The sequence below is a fragment of the Mandrillus leucophaeus genome, unplaced genomic scaffold (assembly GCF_000951045.1).
Source record: "Mandrillus leucophaeus isolate KB7577 unplaced genomic scaffold, Mleu.le_1.0 Scaffold46, whole genome shotgun sequence".
Classification (NCBI taxonomy): domain Eukaryota; kingdom Metazoa; phylum Chordata; class Mammalia; order Primates; family Cercopithecidae; genus Mandrillus; species Mandrillus leucophaeus.
In genome coordinates, this window is record NW_012104920.1 from 3,436,587 (window position 1) to 3,444,216 (window position 7,630).

General features: G+C 46.0%; 1 pseudogene; it reads right to left on the reverse strand.

Moving 5' to 3' along the window:
- Positions 1 to 409: 409 nt before the first annotated feature.
- On the reverse strand, positions 410 to 7,267 carry LOC105549975 (annotated as a pseudogene).
- Between the last annotated feature and the right edge of the window lie 363 nt (positions 7,268 to 7,630).

Genomic DNA, 7,630 nt, shown 5'->3' on the forward strand with positions numbered 1-7,630 from the left:
TTGCTGATTTGAAGGGGATTTTTTTAGCAGTTCCAGGATTTTCCCCATCAGGAGGGACTTGGCTTAGACTGAACAGCAAGTGGGTGGCTGTGGCCCATTGGAGATCAGGGAATTCCTGAGGACCTGGCCTGGCCTGGCCTGACCTCCTTCCCTCCCATTCCACCTCTAACCACTAGACATACTTCCTTTTGTGCAATTAAGCTAAACCGAGGGTTTCTGTGGTGATAGCTGGGGACTGAGAAATCTTAGGAAAAGATGTAAGCAGGCCTAGAAGATTTTTATGCTTCATTCAGAGAAATTAGGAACTGCTTCCAGCAGGGGGAATGAAGGAGGAGGGGAAGGCAGGAAGGAGCTGAGCTGAGCTGTAAGTCCTCAGAATTTGTCATCCTTCTGTTCCCCGTTGTCTGAGCTAAGCACAGACCCTCAGACTCCTCCCAGAGCCGAAAGAAAACCATGACAGCAGGACTGGGGTGCTCCTCTGTCCAGGGTTGCCCTGAGGGAGAACGGGAAGAAGGTAGAAGTGTTGGCAGCATGGCTGGAGAGGTGAGGTCTTCAAGAGGACCCTGATCCAAGCCTCCATGTGTTGCACCAGGAGAACTGTATAATAGACATTTCATCCCAGCCCTTCTTCCTGCAGGCAGCACTGTGGGTCTCCTGCCAAGACTGTGGGTCTTTATCGGCCCAGAGATGATGCACAAGGTGGAGCTCTCCTATATGGGAGAAGCCACCATCACCTCCTGGTTCTCCTGCTGGGACTTGCTGCTGGTACCTGCTGGCAGGAGCCCAGTTGTTCCCCTACTCCATCATGGTTCCTGGCTTGAGTTTGCAGGTCCTCAGCTCATAAAATGTTGGAGCCTGCTCTGGGCTGTGGCTCATTCCAGAAGTTGAACTCAAGGAGCAATTGGTGTCTCCTGGACAACAGCATCCAGCTGCACTCCCGGACCTCCAGGTACTCCTTGTCATGCAGTCCACAAGGGCTGGGTAGCCACCTGAGAACCTCCACAGGTGCAGTGCTTAGTCCTGCTCCCCACAGCACATGTTCCAGTTGCCCACGAGGACCAGAGGTGGTCCTCATCCTGGTGCAGCATGGGCAGTGCTGCCTCCATCAGTGCCTACTGTAGGCGTCTGGGCACTCGGGCTTCTCACTGTGAAACTGGATCTTGTAGAGGTTGCTGGTCTCCTTCTTGGACAGGGTGGAGTGAGCATCCTTCCAGAGATCCACTTTGTGAACAGAGAGGGAGCAGAACCAGTAGCCTTCATTGTCCTTGAATGGAAAAGCACCACAGCCGCAGCCGCAGCTGCAACATCCCCAGGACAGGCCTTGGCCTTCCGGTAGCCACTGTGACACTGCAGAGATGCTGCACGGCCACGAAGCCGTGTTGGATCAGGGAAGTTTGCAGGAAGACCACATGGTGTGTTTGAAGAGAATGTATATTCTGCTCTCACCAGGTGGAGTTGCACTAGGTTGGTACCAAAGTAATTGCGGCTTTGGTCCCCAAATTTTAAAATCATTATAACTAGGTTCAAACACACTTTTTTTTTACTTTTAATTTTTTATTTCAATAGGTTTTGGGGGAACCAGTGGTGTTTGGTTACATGAATAAGTTATTTAGTGGTGATTTCTGAGATTTTGGTGCACCCATCACCCAAGCAGTGTACACTGTACCCAGTGTGTAGTCTTTTGTCCCTCACCACCCTCCACCCTTTCCCCTGAGTCTCCAAAGTCCAATGTATCATTCTTATGCCTTTGTGTCCTCCTAGCTTAGCTCCCACATATCGGTAAGAACATACAATGTTTGGTTTTCCATTCCTGAGTTACTTCACTTAAAATAATAGTCTCCAATTCCATTCAGGTTGCTGTGAATGCCATTAATTCATTCCTTTTTATGGCTAAGTAGTATTCCATTGTATATATATACCACAGTTTGTTTATCCACTTGTTGACTGATGGGCATTTGAGTTGGTTCCACATTTTTGCAATTGCAAATTGTGTCGCTATAAACATGTGTGTGCAAGTTTCTTTTTCATATAATGACTTTTTTTCCTCTGGGTAGATACCCAGTAGTGGGATGGCTGGATCAAATGGCGGATCTACTTTCAGTTCTTTAAGGAATCTCCACACTGTTTTTCATAGTCGTTGTACTAGTTTACATTCCCACCAACAATGTAAAAGTCTTCCCTTTTCACTACATCCACACCAACATCTATTACTTTTTAATTTTTTTATTATGGCCATTCTTGCAGGAGTGAGGTGGTATCACATTGTGGTTTTGACTTGCACTTCCATTATAATTAGTGATGTTGAGAGTTTTTCCATATGCTTGTTGGCCATTTGTGTATCTTCTTTTCAGAATTGTCTATTCATGTCCCTAGCCCACTTTTTGATGCAATTGTTTGTTTTTTTTCTTGCTGATTTGTTTGAGTTCATTGTAGATTCTGAATGTTAGTCGTTTGCCAGATGTATAGATTGTGAAGATTTTCTCCCACTCTGTGGGTTGTCTGTTAACTCTGGTGATTATTCCTTTTGCTGTGCAGAAGCTTTTTAATTTAATTAAGCCCCATCTATGTATCTTTGTTTTTGTTGCATTTGCTTTTGGGTTATTGGTCATGAAGTCTTTGCCTAAGCCAATGTCTAAAAGAGTTTTTCTGATGTTATCTTCTAAAATCTTTATGGTTTCAGGTCTTAGATGTAAGCCCTTAATCCATCTCGAGTTGATTTTTGTATAAGATGAGAGATGAGGATCCAGTCCTTTTTCTAAAAGTTTGACTTTGGCCTTTTAGAGATTAAACCTATAATGGTTGAAGTGAAAAATACATTGGATGGGATTAATGGCAGATTAGACATTGTAGAAGAAAAAATTATTGAACTTGAAGACATAGTAATAGAAACTATCAAAAATGAAACACACAGAAGAAAAAAACTGAAAAAAAATGAAGATAGCATTAGTGAACTATGGGACAATTTCAGGTGGCTTTATATACATGTAACTGGAGTCACCAGAAGAAAAAAGACAGGCAGAGTTGGGTGGTGGGGGGGGGGGCACAGAAAAAATATTTAAAGGAATAATGGTCACAAAATGCCCAAATTTGATTAAGACTATAAACTCACATAATTCAAAAATTGAAACCAATGTGATGATATTGGGGATGGGGCCTTTGGGAGGTGTTTAGGCATTGAGGGTAGAGCCCCCATGATGGGATCAATGCCCACATAAGGAGAGATGTAAGAGGGCTTCCTTCCTGTCTGTGCTCTCTATCTACCATGTGAGGACACCATGAGAACTCAGCCATGTGTAAACCAGGAAGAGGGCCCTCACCAGAACCCAACCATGCTGGCACCCTGGTCTCAGCCTTCCAGACTTCAAAACTATAAGAAATAAATTCCCATTGTTCAAGCCACCCAGTCTATAGTATTCTGTTATAGCAGATTGAACTAAGACATCGGATCCCCACTCCTTGTGCTACATCCTAGAAACCCGAGTTTCTATCCATATGGATGGAATTAAAAGGGGGGAAATTCCACAACTTACAGATATTTCAAAACATCATGTCATACACCATAAATATGTACAAAAATAAGGTAGAAAAAATACTGGGGCAGACAAGAGGTAGAGATGGGGGTGACAGATGAGCTCCAGGATATCAGGATATGGTGCTAGAGAGATGGTCAGAGCCAGATTCAAAGGCCTATAAGGAACGTGGATTTAATTCCAGAAGCAATGAGGAGCCATCAGAAGACTTTGAGCAGAATAGACGTCATCTGTTCTGCTTAAATAGTAATCACATTGGCTAATAGTTATTGAGTGTCTATTATGAGTCAAATCCATTTCCACATGCTGTATCTGTGTCATGTCATATAATTCACACAAACCCGACCAGGAAGGTTCTGTTATCTTCATTTCACTTACAGGGAGGAGGAGACACAGAAAGGTTAAGGGACTTGCCATGGGTGACAGCACATCACAGGTTCAGAGCCCATGCCCCCTGCAACCATCACTCCAGCTACAGTGTGGAGCTGGGCAGAGCAACACTAAAGGCAAGCAACCATCCGAGAGGAGGCATGAGGCCTGAACCAAGGCAGTGGTGTGGGAGTGGAGTAAGGGAACCATTGGAAGGAAAGACAGGATGCAGTCACCAAGTTGTTACTTACATGCTTGAGAGAGGAAAGGATTTGAAAAGAAAGGCTCTTAGAGGGTGCTGTTCACAGAAATGGGGACCATTAAGAAGGGCAGGAGAAAGTGATGATTTCATCTGGCCGTGCTGGGTTCACATTCGCAGGGTCATCTGGAAAGAGCTGTCTGGGAGGTGAACAGGTAAAGGTCTGCAGCTCAGGGGAAGGGCCCAGGTAGGATTAGCATGTCATCTATGTACAGGTGTTAGTAATTGCCATGGGATAGATTAGGCCTCTTAAGAAAAGGTGGATGAGATGATTGGCTCTGGTTAAGGATCCAGCTGGGGACAGGAGTCACAATTAGGGCTGGAGCCTGAGGACGTCATCCCTTCTTCCTGATGCCTAATCTCAGAAACAAACTCCTAAGAACAACCTACAACGGGCACCTTGTAACAGTCCATCATGCTCCAAGACTAGGTATACACCACACCACAGAAGAAGCAGCAAAGTAAGATGAAAAGTGTCAGGGCTGGGCCTGGTGGCTCACACCTGTAATCCCAGCACTTTGGGAAGCCAAGGCAGGTGGATCACCTGAGGTCAGGAGTTCAAGACCAGCCTGCCAACCGGATGAAACCACGTCTCTACTAAAAATACAAAAATTAGCCAGGCGTGGTGGCACGTGCCTGTAACCCCAGCTACTTGGGAGGCTGAGGCAGGAGAATTGCTTGAACCCGGGAGGCAGAGGTTGCAGTGAGCCAAGACCACGCCATTGCACTCCAGCCTGAGCGACAACAGAAAAACTCCATCTCAAAAAAAAAAAAAAAGAAAGAAAAGAAAAAGAAAAGAAAGAAAGCAAAGCAAAGCAAAGAAAAGAAAAGAAAAGAAGTCAGACTTCAGAATCAGACAGACCTGAGCATGAATCACAGCTCCATCATTTACCAGTTGTGTGACCATGAACAGATCATTTAGCTTCCCTAAGTCTTCATTTCCTTAACAACAACAAAAATGATGCAGCTGATAATGCCTACCCTGAAGACTGTATGTCAGGATTAAATGAGAAAACGTATGGAAAGCACTACGTAAACACATAGTAGATATTCAGTAAGTGACCACGTAGCCATCTCTCCTGCAGTCCCAGCCACTCTCTTCTTCAAAGCACATTTGATGTCATTCTGGCCTTGGCAGAACTCCCATCTAGACCTTCTCCAGCTCCTTCATTTGTGCCGATGGGAAGCAGGAAGTCTACAAAACCCTTGGCAAAGAAGTCATCCTTAGAGAATTTAGCATGTTTAGTGGGGAATGTTTTAATCAGACAGTTGTGAGTTCCAAAACAGACTCCAACACTTGCTGGGTACTTGATCTCAAGCAAGTCATCCAACCTGTCTAAGCCTCAGTTTCCTCATCTGTAAAGAGGGTGATAACACTACCTCATAGGACTGGCCTAAGGATTGAATGAGATCCCAGATGCAAAACACCTGCCACAGAGTCTGGCATACAGCAGGTGCCCAGTCAATGTCAGTTACTATTACTTTCAGCTTTCTTTATTTTTTCTCTCTGTCACCAGGCTGGAGTGCAGTGGTGCGATCTCGGCTCGCTGCAATCTCTACTTCCCAAGTTCAAGCGATTCTCCTGCCTCAGCCTTCTGAGTAGCTGGGACTACAGGCGCGTGCCACCATGCCCAGCTAATTTTTGTTTTTTTAGTAGAGGCAGGGTTTCACCCTGTCAGCCAGAATGGTCTTGATCTCTTGACCTCATGATCCACCTGCCTCAGCCTCCCAAAGTGCTGGCATGAGACGCTGCACCCGGCTACTTTCAGCTTGCTTTCTATTCTTTCTTCACTGAGACAAAGTCAGGAGTTACCTCCCCCTCCTCCTAAATCTGAAAGTCCAAATCACTATAAATCTCCTTCTAATGGAATGATCACAGTCTGCCTCCTGTGACCTTTATTTCTGAGAAAATCCTGCCTTCCTTCTAGACAGGGAACTGCCTGAGAAGCAGAGACCCACCTCTGCCCTCCCCACGGTGCCAGGTTCAACATGAGGTTCGTAGTAAATGTGCACTGAATCGAGGGATGAATGAATGACTAAATGGATGACATTGCAGTTACATCAGAAGCTGTGAGTGAGAGAAAATTAATTTGCAGATGAAATTATTACATTGTGTACCCAATCTTGCAAAACAATGAGGCACCGCTTGTAGGAGTTTCAAACACTTTTTCAGAAATTTAATTGCCAGTTAATTTTCCTGCAAAACACAATAACCTCTATGCGCTAAAGGAAATAAGACATAGCTCTGAAAACCTCATTAGTCTGTGCCTGAAACCACAGTGGCTTTTTCCAAGTTAAGAACCTGAGAATGCAAGCTGCCATAATTGGCACCGTCTTTGTTCAGATGCAGGATGCCTTTACTCTGATGTCCCCACTCCTCATATCCCACTGAGAGGGCATGGCTCCCACCTGCGACTGCGGAAGTGAGGGTGGCCTGAGCTGAGCCATCCTCAATCTCTTTCTCACTGTGTTCTCTTATGATCACAGCTTAGTCTGGAGAGCTCAGTCTGTGACCAGAATCAAGGCTCTCTCTGTGACCAGGAGGAAGGCTCAGTCCGTGGCTGTGATCAGAGCTCAGCCTGTGACCAAAATGAGGGCTCAGTCTGTGACCACGACTACAACACGGTCTGAGGCCAGGATCCAGGCTCAGCCTCCATCCATAGCCACAGCTGTGGTTGCACATGCCACATGCACACAGCTTCAACTGAAATTAGAAGTGGGCCAACAGGACAGACATAACGTAAACAGCAGAGGTTTCTGCTACACCACTCAACAAATTATTGAATTGAATTCAGTAAATATTAGATGAATCCTCAGAGTTCCAAGATGTGGTAGGACGTGGGTAGAAGGGGAAGAATGGGAAGGAGAGATCATCAGCCCTGGTGAGAAAGGGCCCAGAACTCAGGTGTGCCAGAGTTAAATCCTGCCCTGACCCATTTAAGCAACTCTTGGCCAGGAAGCTGGATGTCTCACCTTTAGCTTCACAGTAACCCACATAGAACTCAGAGAGCTCCAGACGGCCTGCCTGGAGATGTGTGCCCTCCGGCCAGATGCTGTCGGCTCCAGTAGCCGTCACCTGCTTGGGTATCACTGCTAAGTGGGTCAGCATTTGCCAGCCATTCTGCTGATTAATGGTGTGTAAAGTGGCTGTCTCATGGTGGCTGGGGCACCGTGCCTCAAGCTTGGGAAACGCTGTAGAACCAGCAGACAGCTCATCTCGCGGGCGGCGGCGGGGGGAGCTCTGAGAGCATTAAATCTCAGTTGCTACTGTTTGGGGTGCCCATGAACTCTTCGCAGCAGGATGTCCATTGCTCGGTCTCCCTTCTCTGCTTCCTCCAGTGTCCCCTATGAAGGACACCTTTGAAGTGAGGGATGAGATGTAATGAAGCTAGATACAAAATTAATCAAATATGACACGAGAATTGATGTGGGATGCAATCCCGTCAGCAGATGAGTCCCCTCCTTGGAGTGG